A 17,585-nucleotide genomic window follows, 5' to 3' on the forward strand; every position below is an offset into this window, starting at 1 on the left:
TGTTCAATGACCCAGTCTAAAGATCTTTTCTCATGAAAATCTCTCACGAGCTGGGTCATTATATATTTAGGGAGAGCATGGAAAAATGTATTGACAAACTCTTTGCTGTCTGTGCGCACCCTTCTGGTGGTCTGTGCAAAAGCACGCTTTAATTCTTGCACAAACTCTTGTGGGGCCTCATCCTCCCCACATTGCAAATTGTAGGCTGCCTTGCGAGCCTCTTGAGGATTTCTGTGAACAGAAAAATGTTTCAAGATGGCCGCCTTATAGGTGGACCATCTTAAATGATTTTGGTCCTCCAGCCCCGCAAAGAAACTGGAGTATTCTGGGGAGAATGTCCATTTGACGTACTGGATGCAGCTACTGCTGTCCTTCAAATGGAAAGTCTCCATCATTTGCTCATAGAGCTCCAAGTGTTCCCAAACGGAATACTTGGCGTTCTTATGATAAGGCGTGATTACACTCCTTATTGCCTTTATTTGCTTCAATGGGTCCTTAAGCAAGGCCCTTTCTGCCTTATTGGCCTTTTTGGTTCGGGTAACCCTGGTCCATTCATCCTCTGACTCAGAGGCAATGCTCCCAGAGGTTCCTGTCTGCTCTTCCAGGTTTTCCCGGATTCTGCGAGCCTGGGAATGGCTGGCAGAATGTGGGGACCTGGTCTCCTGTGCCCTGCGCCGTTCAGAGGAGTCTTCAGATTCCTCCTTGCTGCCAGGATTTGCTGGGTACCCCCCCCACTGACCTAACTGGGAGGAAGTATTCAGGATGCCCTTAATGGGCCTACTCTCCTGGGGTTCCCCACTAAATTTCACCATGCTTGGGTGCCCATACCCGGATGCCCGCCCCTCCATTCCTGGGAGGTACTGGCCTATGAGCCCCATACTTCTGGTTGGATAGTAATCTGCCAACTCCATGGCCCTGGGCTCATGTGCGCGAGGGGACATGGGGGTGGCAGAGTCCAGGGACTGAGAGATATGAAGGCCTCTGGTACTAAGGCTCCTGAGGTTATGCTCAGGAGTCTCCCTCTCCCAGCGAACCTGGTCTCTATCCGCCCCTGCTCCCTGTTGCAATGCAAGAGCCTGCGCTTTCAGTTCCTCAGTTAAGGCCTTAATCGACTCTATCAGTCTCTCCTGCATCGCTACCTGTTGCTGGAGCCTATCATTATGCTGACAGAGAGCCTCATTTTCTCTCTGTGCCTCCTGATTGGTCCTGGACTACTGGGCCAGTCTCTGCTGCAGGAGGGTTATCTCCTGAGCTGTGTCCCTATTGGCCTGCTCCTTTCTTGCCAGAGCATCCTCCACCCTCCTGGTGTGCTCTAACAAGTTCTGGTGTTCTTTTTGGAGGTCACCCAGTCCCTGGAGGGCCAGGTGATTTTCTTCCATTCTCCTTTTTAAGTGGCACACTGTATTAAGCTGCACAAGTGATAGATCTAACCCAGACGTTCTAATGAGGGTTCTAATCAAATTGCATGAAGAAATGGGATCAAAACAAACCAATTAGGAAGGCTGCACCACACACAGCACACTTGTTACTTTCTCACACAGCCTGATCATTTAGATATCTTGGTGAGACTTTCTTTTCAGTCTCTCTGCCTCTGAAACTCTTGTTCCGAGATCCCGGGTCCCTTTCCTGACTAAGAGCCTGCATCTGTGCCGCCAGGTCGTCCCTTTGCCTTTGGAAGGCACCAGCTTTCTGGTGCTCCTGATCAAACTCTGCCTGGGTGTCCAGGTCTTTCAGAATCAATTTATTGCTTTCCTCTTTCTCTCTGTCTAATCGAATTTGCAGGGTGGCTACCTGTTCTGTGCATGCCCTGTTGAAGTCCAGTTGTTGCTCCAGCTTTTTCTGGCTCTGCAGAAGGGAGTCCAACCCTTCTTGGTACTCCTTCTGCAAGGCCAGAAATCTGGTATCCTGATCAGCCTTCTCCTGTTGCAGTCTATCCATGTCCTCTTTTATTTTAATTATATACTGCCCACTATCATTTTCTGACTCCTGGCTCCCCTGCAGCCTCTGCTCAGAAGAGACCAGGTCAGATTGGACCTTCTCTAACGCCATCTGACGCTTATTCGCCAGATCTTGGCTTTCAGTACATTTATCCTGCATGTCTCCCATATATAGGTACAGGTATGCCGCTATCCTGGCAATCTTATTGTGTTCATCTTTGGCTTTAGGAGCCATATATAGTTCACTCAGGGCCACCTGTAATGGACCCTGATCTCTCCATATGTCTGACCCTGTTTCAGTGACCTGTTGTGCGATGGCCTGCAACCAGACCGTTTGGTCCTGGTGAGTCCACTCACCTCTCACAAATAGCTTATGTAAGAGGTGCTCCCTCGCTATTTTCATGTCTACCAAGGTCGTCATTCTAGAGATTGATCTCTGTCCTGATTTACAGAAATTAGTATTTTATTTTTGCAAAACAGACCTTTTACTTAGAGTGTTCCTTTGAAGAGTGCTTTACAGCGTAAAACAGCGTGGTGATCTGACCGAATGTATGTATCCGTCAGTTAGCACACTGTATTAAGCTGCACAAGTGATAGATCTAACCCAGACGTCCGGCTCGAGCCCCCACTTTGTAAGAGGATTGAATTCAACACTATAGCTAAGTCAATGCCTAGTCTGGGATACTGAATGGAAACCCTTATTGATATATCTTTATGTCCAGTTCATGAGTTCTGGATGACTACCCCTATATAACACCCCTCTCTTAGAATCCCCCTGACCCCACTGAGCCAAGAAGTAGTTCTGTTTTGCAAGTTTAAAAGGTTTATTTGAAAAAAAAATGAACAGTATATATATATATCACACTTTTATAATGAATTAATAATTAATATCACACTTAAAACATGAGCAGTGATCACACTTGTGAATAGGAACAGAAGAATAAGGTGGTAGAGAATGCTTTATATAAGTTCAGATGGATGCAATGTTGAATGAAAATGCAGTACAGAAAATACTAAATATGATTTCAAAAAAACAATGTAATCACTTTTTTCTGGCAATCCACTCCCCTCCTTATGCAATGTAAGGAAATGAAGAGTAGCACACAGTTCTCAGACATGCAATCAAATGTAATTCAGTTCACCCCAGCAAGCTTAGACTACGGATAGAAGTTGAAACACAGGCCCAAAATGCTTTTATATGTGCTGGCAATGAAGTGAGGAATATGCTGAAAATGGTTTTAACTCCCTTAAGTCGGTTCGCTGAAAAGCTAAGATTCTAAGCTTTCAGAGGAAAGTTAGACCAAGTTTCTAGCCCAAACGGTTCCAAAGATATGAACGATTTTGTAAAGGTCGTTTTTCGAATTCAAAGTAACTCAAATTGACAGGTGACAGCTTTTAAAAATGACAGGTGACAGCTATGCGGCTGCAGAATTGACAAGTGACAGTTAGGAGGCAGTTCTACTTAGATTAAATAGATTGAATTATATCACTGGAAACTAAGAGATTTGGTTTCACACCGTCCTAGCTGTACTCACAATGTATTTGGAAGGTCTAGGTCTCACGGATCGGGTCAATATGGCTTCGGTTCTGGTTCCACCCCGGACGGTCTCTGCGCACAGCGTCTGGTCTCTGCTCTGCTGGTCTGGTCTGACACTGCTCCTGGCCCGGCTCCTGGATCTCTGGGTACAGCGTCTGTGCACAGCTCCTGGATCTTTCTGCACAGCTTTCTCTGGACACAGCGCTGATCTGCACGGCTCCTGGATGCTGCTTCTGCTGTTAGGTTTGCTGGATGCTGAGGCCTGCTGAGAAGAGTTCTCAGTTTGTGGGATTAGGCCCTTGCTTTGAGTTCTGAATCAAGTTCTTTGGAGTTTTAAAGTCTAAGTGTTGGATCTGGTATCTTCTGGATGTTGTGTGGTCCGGCAGAGCGCATTGCAGCAACTGGATTTGAATGTCTCTACCTGTCCCAGCAGTCTCTTGTTATGTGTTTTGAAAATGGGTGTGTGCCTGGGCCTAGCTAAGCCTGCCCCTCTCTAATTGTCATTGGCCCAATTCTCCCCTCTCCCATGATTGGGGGAAGGAAATGTGAGTCAGAGTGATGCTGTAGGTTTTATGGGTCAGAGGATCCTCCCCTGGTCAGTTTGCCCAGAAATCTATATTTGATTCAAATACATATTGCACAGATACACAGTTGTTTAAAATTACATGCACCCATCACATATCACATGAGATATCCTCTGTTCAAACTCTGCTCTTCCTGGGGGCTTGCATTCAGAAATGGCAACATTTTGCACTTTTTAACTGGTTTTGCAATATCGGACATTTACCCAAATTTACACACATGTGCGCAAGGAGTGTGGACATTAATTGATGAAGTGTCGGATTTTTAACATGCAGACATTTGGAGTGAAACCCTATTTTCCGCTAGCAACCCCCAGATCATACCACCGGGTCTTAAAACCTCTTAAAATGTGGGCAGAAAAATCACAAGAATTATGGTATCATTTAGCTAATTTTGACAAGTCCGCACCATGAGTTATACATCTTTCTTAAAATCATATTCGGGCCAACGGGGGTGTGTCTTTTCAGGTCACATGGTGTAGAAACCAGTTTATCCAGTTTCTGCCAAGCTCAGAGACCCTGCCCCTCCCAGCTTCTGCCGAGAGGAAGCTATTTTACGGCCCCCCCAATAAACCATCTGCCTGAGTCAAGGAAGGGCTTTGTTCAACCTCCTGCAGTCTGTAGGTGCTCCATCCCTAATCCAATTATCAGAGAGATAGCATATCCTTTTAGTGTGGGCAGCAGAAGGCAGCTAGGCCTGGGAACTGCTGTCGATCCAGTTTCATTCCAGTTGGGGGAAGTTGTCAGGCAGAATTCAGTTCCTTTAAGCCAGAATTTAGCTAACATGTCACTTTTTGTTCCCAGTTTAAGTCTATTACGATTTTTACATACACATTAAATAATTACTTCCTTCAAGTCCTTTCAGAGTATAGTTTTACATTGTATCCACCTCTTAGCAAGTCTTTCCTTGGTCTGGTTTTGTTTCATTTGTTCAGTTTTAGACAAAAGTCTGGTGGTTTTAAAACGCCGGCTTTCTGATAGTGGTGAGTACTGGTAATGCAACCATTTTTGGGATTTAAGAAAATTAATTCCCCACATTTCTAGGTTGCTTTTGGCAATCAGCATTGCCATTCCCAATGGTTTCAGGCTACTGTGTGGGTAGCCCAATGGTGGTTTTAGGCAGTGCCCTCCTGTGCTCACAACCTAGGCAAAAATGGGTGGCAGCCTATTCTTCATGCATTTCCCTGTGCATTTTCTGGGAAGTTCTGGCCATCATGATGTTTTCCATGCCAGTACTGCACAGTTTTCCTATTCTGGCGTACATGTGGGCTTTTTGCCCATCTTGGATTTTCTAAGCCCACAGCACCAAATGTTGCAGCATGATAGCTCAAACGTGGGTCAGGACACCCAACACTGATGTGTGTGGGATAAGTGCACACACGTAACATCTTTCATTGAATACATTCCTTCCTGTAATGCGCATATCAGAGTACCAGCAATTCAATGTTTCTACATTCTGGATGTCAGAAATAGTATAAAATCCCAACCCCTTATATAAATAATACATCATTCATACTTGCAGTTTCATTCGTCTAAGAAAACCTGTAGGGGCGGCCGGCAAAAAGTGAGACATTTTATATTTCCTTTTTTTATAGACATATTAGAATTTTTGTTCCACCTGTCCATCCTCTGCTTTATATGGCCAACCCATATAAGAGACATACCTTCATCCACTCCAACAACCATGACCAGTGTCATGCAAAACAACATAGTACTAGAAAGAGACACTATATAGTTTCTAAAACAAATGTAATGTATTTTAACTTTACCCCTACATAACAGAGAGGTCGGTCAGCCATCTTTACTTATTCCTGGAGAGGAGAAAAAAGTTTATCAAGAAAGAGAGAGAAAGAGCGAGAGAAAGAGAAAGAGAAAGAAAAAGAATGAGAGAGAAAGAGAGAGAGAAGGAAAGAGAGAGAGAGAGAGAGAGAAAGAGAAAGAGTAAAAGAGAGCGAGAAAGAAAGAGAGAGATGGAGAGAGAGAGAGATAGAGAGAGAGAGAGAGGGAGGGACCCTTTTTCCACCAGGGCCGACACGGTCCTGGACCTTCCAAACATTTTTTTAAAAATCAAATACAAATGGACAAAAGAAAAAACAAGAGAAAACATGAAAAAAGAAAGAAAAAAGAAAAAAGCAGGCGTGTGCCACTGCACACCACCCTGACATGGATCCTCAAAAATGTCACTTCTTTGGCTATGCCCTTACTAAACTTTGCCTTGTCTCAGGTGCTCTTAGGACATCCGAGAGATGCACCCAATATCTAACTCCTTCATACGGACGGCGAGAAGAGTACAGAACACCACCTCATACAGACCTTTAAACCTAGGGCTGATTAGTTCCTCAGATAATAATGGTCCAGTTGTAATATGGGTAATGATGTGTATGGAACTATGGTCTTGCTTTCTACAGGGGTGGTCACTATTTCTCCCCCCCTTTACCGTGTCTCACCACCGCCCCTGTGTGCTTCCGTCCCGTCCCCTGGTCAATTATTTATGACCCATCAACATATAATAGGTCTCCTTCGGTCAGTGCATGAGCCGTTCATCAGAGTGAGAAAATAAATAAAACTCCTGTATATAATCCGGAGTGGCTTAAACAGGGGCCGTGCAAACGTGCAAATAGATTAAGTCCTCAAATTGTCTAGTTATTTTCAGTCCATTCAAATGTACCTTTAAGTCCTCTGTCCTTCCCTGAGACTTTGTAACAGTGGCATTGTGTACACTGCGTAGTCTAGGATCCATGCCCTACAATAATTACATAAGACCAAAAAACGGCTACATTTCCTTCACAGTACTGGGCCTAGGGGCGGTGCGTACTGCTGCCGCCCTATGTGATCATTTTCTTTAAATACACTGTCAGGTCTATATATAATATTGGGCACCACTTGCACTCGTCCTGGTCTGTTCCAATTAGGACTGCTCTTTTGTCTGATACTACTAGCCCTTATAAACTTATAAATCTAATGACAATATTGTCCCTGCCACCATCTCGGGTGGCACCATGGGTCAGAAAATAAAATCTGTAGGTACTTGCCAACACTTTGTCACAATTTGAGGCACCGCATTTACTAATACCTTTAATACCATAGTAAAATATATCTTGGACCACAGGAACCCCATGCACTACTGACTCCCTTGCTACTGCATTGATAAATACCATTGCTTGAGTTACACAGACCCCTGGAGTGGAACACACTACCCCTTGATCTGTGAATTATATAGTTATAGTTATTGTACTGAGCAGATCCCTACCCAATAAGTTCACAGGGGAACTCTCTGAATATAACTAGGGCGCTGGTACTACCTCCCCTCCCACTTTTATATCCAGCTCCTCAGTGTATGCAACTGTATAAATAGCCCCAGCGAATCCCTGCATGTAAAGAGTTTTACCTGATAATGGATGGTTCCCCTCCATGATGCATGATTTGGTTGCACCTGAATCTACCATATATATAAATTGCCTGTTTCCTATTTCCTCCTCAACCAAGGGCTTTTCTTCAGGGTGTGCGGTTATCAATAGGATTGGACATGCAAGTGTTTTCTGTGGGCTGTCCTAATCAGAATATTTATTTTGTCCTGGGGAATGAAAAAAGGGCAGCCCCTGTCATTGTAACGCCTTGGAATGGGACGCCTGTTCCCCCAGCCATTCTGCTAAACTGTGTTCCCTCATCCTGTTGTAGTTGTTGCCCATGTTGCCCATGCCTGTCAGCCCTATAGGGGAACTGATTTTAACCCCCTCGCCCAAATTGCTGTTGTCTCCTTCCTTGAGGCCGTTGGAACCCCTGCCCTGGAGGTGATGTACCATAATTAAATCTCATCCCAGACATGTTCCTGCATTCCCTGGCGAAATGCCCCCATTTCCTGCAATACCTGCACTGAGATGTTCCCAATCCTCCTACCGGGGTCCTATCCCCCCAAAGCCTCCTGTTCTTGCTCCTCGAAATCCTCCTCTTCCCCTTGGTGCTTCTTCATACTGCCACTGTGGGTTGGGGTACTGTCCCCCCGCACCCTATTGTCCCTGTCCTCCTTTGCCTCATAGTGCCGCAATTGTGGCATTCCCAATGTGTTGAGTATCTCCTGTCTTTTCCCCCTGAGCCAGTGCCTTCACTGGTGTTTGAACGACAACCTTGTTTAGTTTCTGTACAGTTCGGTAAGGAAGCAGAAGCGCAGACCACACAGAGCTGTCAGAGCTCTACTGGAGGACTGTGCTTACCGGAGCAGTCATACCAGAGCTGGCAGCAGACCGGACAGACCCTGAAAGATCTGCTGCAGTGTCAGTGATTGAAACAGAGATGCAAGAGAAGACCAGTGAGTTGGCCTGGGATGTGTAAGGGAGGAAGGGTCTTACAGGCCCCCCTTCATTCCTAATGATGCACTCGATATGCTCATTCTGCGGTTGACAGTGCACCTCTGGCCAAGGTGTGAGGTAGCCATTGAATGACACATAACTGTGCATGGCCTATAAGCCGCGAGATTCCATTTTGTGTTAACTACCGACTCCATTTTCTACTAGACCGCATGTAAACGCTGAATGCAAGCCTGTACCTCTCCCCTCCATTTTCAGTGCAGAGCCAGTATGCCAACCCCCCACCTCCTCCCCTCTGCCATCTCCACAACTGTCCTTTTCTCACAGAAGTTTGGGCATAAAGTGTAGCGAGCTAAACACTGTATCTCTCCTCTTCCTTTGACATCATTGCCCTGTATGTGACCGGGATAGAGCCTGGTCTGGAAAAAAACATCTGTCTCCACAAACCTGCCTCTGCACAAGTAGACCCCTTCTAAAGAAATATAGACCACAAGCCCCCTAACCTAACACCTCTTTGATGTAACAGTTGCACGCCCCTTGCCAATGTGCCACTCTGGTTCACCCCCATATCACTGATCCCATGTGGCCATGCAGTCTTCTTGTACTAACAAAGAGTAAAACACCCACGTTAGATTCAAAGAGATACTTGATTAATGTGTTTTTGAAATACTGTGTTAGATAAGACACCTGGACCAATGTACCCTCACTCTTGGCGGTGCAGGTCAAATGCTTAGATGATATATATTGTGTATTGAAATCTATGTATAATACTAAAATGCGTGTAGCCAAAAGGGCATAGAGTTGGACAGAAAGAAATACGCCACGGACATCGCCTGACCGCGCACCACTCCAAGATGAGCCCATCTGACCCGTGTGCTTCAAGAAGTTACAAGTCTGGCGCTGACCAATCCTGGAGCAACTCCCCTACATAAAGTGTATTGTCCAGTCCCCTTTGCCCAATGAGCACTACTTACTGTATCCCCTATAGCACATGTCATAGATGACGTGTTTTTGTAATATAATGTGTATTTTCTGTTGTTTGGGCAGAGCGCTCTCGGAGTAGCCCCATTTTAACTTTATAATAGAACCGGTCAAGTGGCACAGCGAGTAGAGCGCTCGCTTTGACACCCGTGCAGAGCCTGTTAACGCAGGTTCGAATCCCGGCGGGGCCAAACTCAGCCTTTCATCCTTCCGAGGTCGATAAATGAGCACCACACACCGTGGGTAATAATAAGCAGCGCTCGGATACCTGAGGGTTTGTAGCGCTATATAAAAGCCTAATTATTATTATTATTTATTATTATTTATATAAAGACTTGTCGTTTACCTCACTCGCAATTGGTCCTGGTCTCATTCCCTACTGGGGTGTGTCCATTAGTGTCTATTATTTGGTTATTTCATTATAATTGTGGGGAATGCCAGCTTTCGTTTGGTGACCCCGACGCAATAGCGTTCTTTTGTTCCTTTGGTACGAGACGTCCCCCGGTCACAACGGTGAGATCAAGGGTACCCCCATCAAGGCTGCCCACCTATGGCAACTGGTAGCCTTGGAAGTGCGCACATTAGGACAGAAGGTTCCACGGGTCCCGGCTTTGCAGATACCCGGGTGTGGCCATTGAGTGTGGGGCGGCACCTTGACAGACCGGGTCCGGAGGCTCTCGGATCAATACAGACACGTGAGTATCAATTGGGAGAGATCCTAAAAGAAGGTGGGGGAAACGGGAAGGAAGTCAGATTGAGGTGTTTTGAGAATATCTGGTGGGGAGAGAAGTAGGTTTTTTTTCTTTACTGCTCTTTCTTTCGCATATGGCCATTAGGATTTTATAAAAGGTTAAGAGGTGAACAGAGATACAGGAACCTAGCTCCGTGAGGGGGTAGAAGGCGGCGCCGCCACATAGTACTATCTCGACTAGTACAGGAGAGTAAATGGTGAAAAAGTGAACAAAGTAGGAGTATTGTATAAGGAGAAAACTCGGAGTAGTTTTTAGAAACGCTTTTTTATTTTTGTTCCTTTCTCTGTCTCTTAGAGGGCGATTCAGAAGGGGCCAGGACAGGGGTGAGATTCTGGGTGAAATAGGGGAGGGGTGTTAGGGAGAAATCTCATTTATGGCTAATTTCCCTCACCTAGTGAGTCCCTCAACAGCTTTGCTGGATTTCAGGGGTTTATTTTTTTCACCTGGTAAGAGTGTGAGCCCTTTTTGCCACTTTTACATGTGTTTTGCCATGTGTATTTCTACTGTTTGTGTGATCTTGGACTCTGGAGCTACACCACTCCACGAGCTCCACTTTTGTGTGTGTTACCGAGCACCTTCCGTGCAGTGACACAGGGTTGTCTTTGAGACTTCCCTCTGACTCAATTTTTCTGGGGCTAACTACTGTCCCCCAGAAACATGTAAAGTTGCAATTAACTTTATGTAGTCATTTAAAACTACAGAGCCAGTACACCCCATCTTACATGGAGTATGGGAAAGGGTTAGTTCCTATCCCCTTTTGTCTGTACCTCTCTGAGCTTTATTTTGCTCTCTTAACACTAAGACTTGGCTGGTGGCAGTGGTATCTACCCTAACTTTTTTACCGCGATTGTACTATATAAACGTGGTACTGTTTTAGGCTATTATATTAACCTCAAACCTAAACCCGCTTGACCAAATAGTTTTTATTTTGGCTCCGGTAGAGTTTTATTGCCGTTTCTTTTTGTTAAAGTCCTTCTTGTGTTTTACTTTGCGTGGCAAACCAGGTTTGCCTCCTTTGTTCGCCGACCTTTGGCGGGCTTCTGTCCAGAAGCCCTCCTTTGGCGTCTGGGTGTCCAGGTGGGCTGAATGTGAGGGAGGGGTTTAGTTATCCCCTGCACAGGGTCTTGATTGGCTGAGGTGGTTGTCCGGGCCGGACAACCCCCCTGCTGAGTGATTGACAGCCAGGCTGTGTGAATGTGAGATTTTGGCATAAAAGGCAGGGCTCTTGAGCTGGAAGTCAGAGTCGCCACTGGAACTGCAAAAAAAACGAAGAGAAGCAGCAAAGAAGACGGCTGCTGCAACTCCCGAGTCCCGGTGAAGCCCTGCTGCTTCTTCCCTTGAGCCTGGTGGGATCAACCAGCTCACCTTCCACAGGCAGAGGATCCACTTCTTGGTCGAAATCGCTGAACACAGCTGTAGTGGTCCAGACAGCCATCCGAAGAGCCTCTCCTGTTTTAAAGGAGTACACCTTTTATTCACCGTTACTTTTTCTGCTGCTGGCTTCATCCCTAGGTAGTGCAGATCGCTCCAGGCATCCTCCTTCTTGTCCCCACGACTGAAGCTTCAGGAACCGTGAGTCTGCAGGAACTACCAGAAACAACTGCCCTGGCACCAGCTCTTCTTCATACGAATAAGGTACTGTGTCCGACTTCGAGGAACTAGGGTGAACCCTTTTTTTCCTCACCAAAGGCTTGTCCTTATCTTCCTGCCCTCTCATAACTTTTGCTTCCCTTTTGACAATATCTAAGTACTCCTGGCAAATCTCTAATCGTGAACTGTTCTAACCTTGTGATCCTCGACAACAGGACCCCTGTCCCATTGACATTGGCGCAGGCCTATTGACTTTTATCTACGTTTTAGAAAGTGTCCCTTGATTCTATCTGCCTTGACAAAAATATTGCCTATGATTTTTATCCCCAACTCTCTTGTGTTAATTCATGTACTAAGTGTGTTTGACTACGTTAACATTTCTGCCCACAGGTACGCTTCTATTTCGTAAGACCGAACTGTCATTACTGTCAAAAAGTGATCGCGTGATAACCCCCGGTAACGTCTTTGTTTCACAACACCGGTCTGTCAAATCCAAAGGTACTTACCTTGAATTGTTCTGCACAAGGGGAATTGGTTGTGTGTAGTGTATTTGAAGTGTGGTTTTAATTTAATAGAATTGAAGTGTTTTGTGAACAGATGGTCTAAAAAATAAATGTACTTTTACTTTTTAACCGGAAACCTTGAGTCAGTGTTTGCTTGAGTCACAGTAATTGTAGTCCTTTGTGTAATCTCTACTACTGCTCATTTGCTCTTGAGATAAGTCTGGCTGCTCTGCTAGTGCTACCACTCTAACTGTGTAGTACAGGCTTGTACCAAAGGTGAAATTGTACTACAACCTGTAGTCTTAATCTTGTGTAGTGGTCCCTAAGGGCACTACCCAGAATTCTGCCTAACAAGGGGGAATAGAGGACAGTAGGCAGGCAGGGTCTATGTTTTAATGTTCATGTATAACATTTTGTTCAATGTTGAATGATCTATGTTGTGTATGTAAAACTGAGCGTTGCATGTCAAGTGGCCAATGTCCTGTTTAAATTTGGTTTGAAAAATGACAAAGTGTGGTATTTGAAGGTCTAAGAAAAAGTATCTCGTGAAGAGCAGTGCTATAATTTTGTTGAAAAAAAAGGCTTTTTGTTCTTAAGAAATTGGTTGAAATTGGTATTAGATTGTCCATACTCGCACGCACACCCCACAGGTCATATTTAAGGCACGATGGGGGCAGAAACTTATGCATATATGTCAGAGTTTACCGGGGTATATTGAAAAAATTAAAAAATACCGCGAACAGTGGCGTACAGAAATGAAAGGGGAAGGTATGCCCCAGGTATGGCCTGAAGGTGGGTCATTTGATAAGTCAGTACTAGACATAGTAGCAACATACCTGACCATTACATATGAAGGCAAAAAGCTTCAAAATAGAAGAGAAGTGTTGGATTTGTGAAGGTTATTTGAAGAAATACCCCCAAGCAAGAATAAGGGCCAAGGCACGTCACCCCAGGCAACGAACAACAGTGAAGACGGGGGGCTGAGAGAGAGCAAGGAAAAGATAACAGAGCCTACAAAAATATACCAAATGCTGACGAAATCTGCAGAGGGATATAGTGACCCCATGTATGTACCAAAGCCAAGTACACCCCCTGTGTCATCAGCAACAGCCCCACCCCCATACGATCCAAAAGGGTCATTTGGACATATGTGCACCCCTGCGGTGAATATAGAACAGCTAACACAGGACTTAGAAACACGATTAACAATGACACAAGCAGAACTAACACGGCTCAGAGAGATATGTGAACAGAGTACGCCCTTACAGAGGGGCGAGCAGACCCTGTCACCCCAGACTCCCGGTACCCCAGTAAACATAGTGGGAGATGACTGGAAAAAGGGGGAGATCCTATTTCACATTAATAATGCCCTGCCAGAATAATACAAATAGAGCAAGGAGAGGAGCAGGTGAGTATGGGCCAAGAGAGTGTGCCGTCTTTAAGGGAGGATGAATACTGGAGCGATCTAGACAAAAACGAGGAGGGGGATGGAGCAGGTGAGGTGTCAGGTGAGGCGTCACCGCTCAGAGGATCAGCATCCGGCAAACTAGGGGAAGAGGAAGGGTGGCATCAAGGGAGACTAAGAAATAGAATGGGAAGGGTGGCGGTAGCATGAAAAAAGGGAGTAAAGGTGAGTGCAGGAAAAGGGAAGAGCAAGTTACAGATGGCATTGATACATAAGGGAGCGCGGAGGCCGCATTATGTCCCGTGGGCACAAATAGATAAATCAAATCTATTGAAAACATTGCCTCCACTTTCAGGAGGAGCAAGCAAATGGATATACGCATTCAAGAAAATTACTGCCGGGGTCCCCCTAGCAATAGGTGATGTCAAAGGTTTGTTGGTATCAGCAGTGGGTGGTCAGGCTAACAGGGTGTGGGCGAAAGCAGGTTTCCCTGGGGTCACACTGGAGTGTGACCGCCATGATAGAGCATCATTTAACACTGTGAGATCCTGGGTATCTGGGGTACATTCCCAGACACTCTCTGATTTGCAGTCAGTAATGCATTGCACCATGGGGAGGACTAAGATGCTGCAATTTACATTCTTCGGGTGCAAGATATGTGGAGAGCAGATATGTGGCTTGGGCTCAGTCCACTTCCCTTTTTTACTTCATAATTAAGAGGGGCCTCCCAAAGGAAGTACAGAAGGCACTCAATAAAATTGCAGGGATGGACGCCAAAGGCTGGCCAGAAATATAGAGCATCATAGTGCACCACTGTAGGAGGATCAAAGAAAGGGAAAAGGAGATAGTGCAGAAAAGGTTGGGAGACGAAGCAAAGTTAATACAAACGAAATTGGTGAAGGTCGCAGCAGAAGCTGCTGCCCTCCCCGCAGAACGGCAGGGAGACGGGGAGGAGGGGCCAATAGCAATACAGGCACGAATCGCGGCAAACAGGGCAGCAAAGGGACAAGAACAATGGGCTGGCAAGGAGCATGAAGGGCCACAATGACAAGGAAGGGCCGGAAGAGGAGGATGAGGTGGGTACAGAGGGCCAAGAGGGGGGTATGGAGGTCAGGGGCCCGGGGAGGAGGGCAAGGATTATTTTGGAATTGTGGTAGATGGAGCAATTTTTCAAGAGAATGTCGCAGCCGTCCCATAGCACCTTACCAAAATGAACAACAGTATGTCCACCCCCACCCAGGTAGCCCCTATGGCCTGCCTATGGGTGGATATAGACGCAAAGAACAACCAGATCCCCAGTATGCATATGAACACAGAGCACCCCCACAGGATACACGGCAATACCCACCACCACAGAGTCACATGACACCTGCACGCGGCAACCCATTCACCACCACAGCAAATGGCGCGCCGGCATCCTTCTGAGGGGCAGCAGTGGTGGGAGACAATGTTTTCCACAATAATGAGACAACGAGACATCCAGCATAGGACAGCCCAGAGAGAGCACTTGCATGTCCAGTACTATCGACGACCCTCCACGCAGACGAGGAACCACTGGTGGGGGCGGAGATAGGAAACAAACAGTTCATCTTTATGGTGGACAAGGGAGCGGAAAAATCGTGCCTAAAAGAAGGCCGTTTTCCGCTTTCGAACCGAACAATTGAGACGCAGGGGTTTTCTGGGGCGGTGGTCGAGGTTCCATATACTCAAGATTTGGATGTAACAGTGGGGGGGGGGAACAGTGCGGGCACCCCTGCTGAATTATGAAGATTTGCCCATAAATTTACTGGGGAGGGATCTCCTCAGCAAGTTTAATATGACCATCTCCTTTACGGAAAGAGGAATAGTGTGTTCAACACCAGGGATATGTGCCATGAGGGCCATGTTACTTATACACAAACAAGCCAATGAACCAGCAGTCCGTGGGGGTACCCATTGACCCAGACATGTGTGGGCAAGGGTGTTAGGGCCCAAGGACTAAATCCAGCAGTGGTGGCTTGACACGTCGTGATGCAATTGAGTCTTTCTGACAATATACCCCTTAAGAGTACGAAAGGACAGATTGAGGTGAGTATTTCCCGAATATATTTGATACGCCCTGGTACCCAGACAGCTGGCTGCATGAGAAAGTAACCAAGTATTAAAATATGACTCAAGACAACGAAATAACTAAGCAAGGTGATGAACAGATACTCAAAAGCATGAAATGGAGACCGGCACTGATAAGTTCCAAGCTAGATTGGTGAGTATCCTGAAACAAGAGAGGTAGCTATTACCATTAGTACAGGATAGTAAGAAAAGGAAGAACCAGGCAGTTGTGTGCTTACCAATGATTGTTCTGGAGGAATTCTGAAGAGGAAATTGCTGTAATTAAGTGGTAGTCCTGGGAACACAAAGTCTTGTTTCCTATTCCCGCCGGCACGAGGATGCCTAAAGAAGTCTTTGATCCTTGCGCCGTTGCGCTAATGTCCTTTAAGTTCCTTAGAGTCTTTGGGCCGTGAAGTGGGAGAATGGAACAAAAGGCTCCCACCAATCACCTCACGCCCCTGGCCTAGAGGATCGCGGCCCAGACACCCGCCACGAGAGGAGTTTGCCTATCTACCAGACAACCAAATACCCTGGTACAGGAACATACGGATGTGTCCACCAGCCTGCCCACCAGCCTGCCCTGCTCATGCCGACGCCTGCGGCATGGATGAACTCGACTGAACCATTCAACAGTAAATGAACACATCGTTAGAGATGCCATGACGACCTAGCAAAGGGTCAGCACACCCGTGCAAACATGCACACTGGACACTCCCACACCAATCCACACGAAGAACATATTCAGTGCTATGACGTAGGTGACGGGCACACCCACTGACGTGCATCTTTATTATTTTTCACATAGCTTTTTCAAAATTCAGAAACGCAAGACGCACAACAAACTCATCTAAAACGCTTGCTGACGCTTCTCCTACCCCATGCATTGCAATGAGAAATATAACGAAGACATTATACTGGGGATAAAGCAATATGATACCATAACCTAAAGCGCCGTGCCTCAAACGTCCCCACCTATGCACCAGGCCCAAGTAGGCCGCAAGCAAGAGCCTCCATGAACATTGAACGAGCAAGAGTACAATTGCTGACCCTGCAGAATGCGCCCGGCAAGAGCAGACAGTCAAGGGCACAATGTTGCAAACTCGCATGCCACAAGCCGAAGCCAAGGTCACACCTGCAAACTAAGCCAGGCACACAGTGGAAGATGCAATATTAAATGTGCAGAATTCTGCCTCAACCACGGTCTCTCCTCACGTGACCAAGCCGAACCTGACAGGGTGCCAGGCCCAGGAGGAGGGAGGCGCCTGGATCCCACGTTTTGAGACACAGGCAGCAACAATTAAGCGACTCAATGGACACCTGCGGCAGTGGGAGTAGTCTGCCCTCCAGCATATGAACAAATCCTCGCATTGTCTGCACATACCCATAGTTATACATTGTTGCAAATGACAGGTGCACCGCGAGCTGGGAACAGCGATGGTCCCAGACTGGGGGGCTCGCGAGTGGACCAATCAGAACATGGGGCTCTTATCACTGACGCCATTAACATTAGCCAATCCTCAGGGGTCTTCATGTAACAATTTTCATGTATCTAATTGAAGGGACAACCCAAGTATACCACTTGACTGACCCTCAACCACTAACAACGTTCTCTATACGTATGCTATACTAACCCTACCACTCGAGGAACCAATCCAGAGTGGCGATAGGTTTTTTGCTAACTTTCCCAGGTGACGCAAGTAGCGCGTCATACTAAGGTAAAAAGGGCCTGCGAGCCCCACGGAGGGGGAGAGTGTGTCAGGACGGACGCGTACGATCCTTGACCCATCCCTGCCGTTTGTTTAATAAACAGCAGAATCACCTTGCTTCTTGCGTGTGCCTCATACTAATTTTTGGGATACGTGGGAGGAGTTGGGGCCTCCCTGCCCGGAGGTCCGCGGACAGCCCAG

Source organism: Ambystoma mexicanum, chromosome 14 (assembly GCF_040938575.1).
Source record: "Ambystoma mexicanum isolate Mex_15411 chromosome 14, UKY_AmexF1_1, whole genome shotgun sequence".
In the NCBI taxonomy this organism is placed as follows: domain Eukaryota; kingdom Metazoa; phylum Chordata; class Amphibia; order Caudata; family Ambystomatidae; genus Ambystoma; species Ambystoma mexicanum.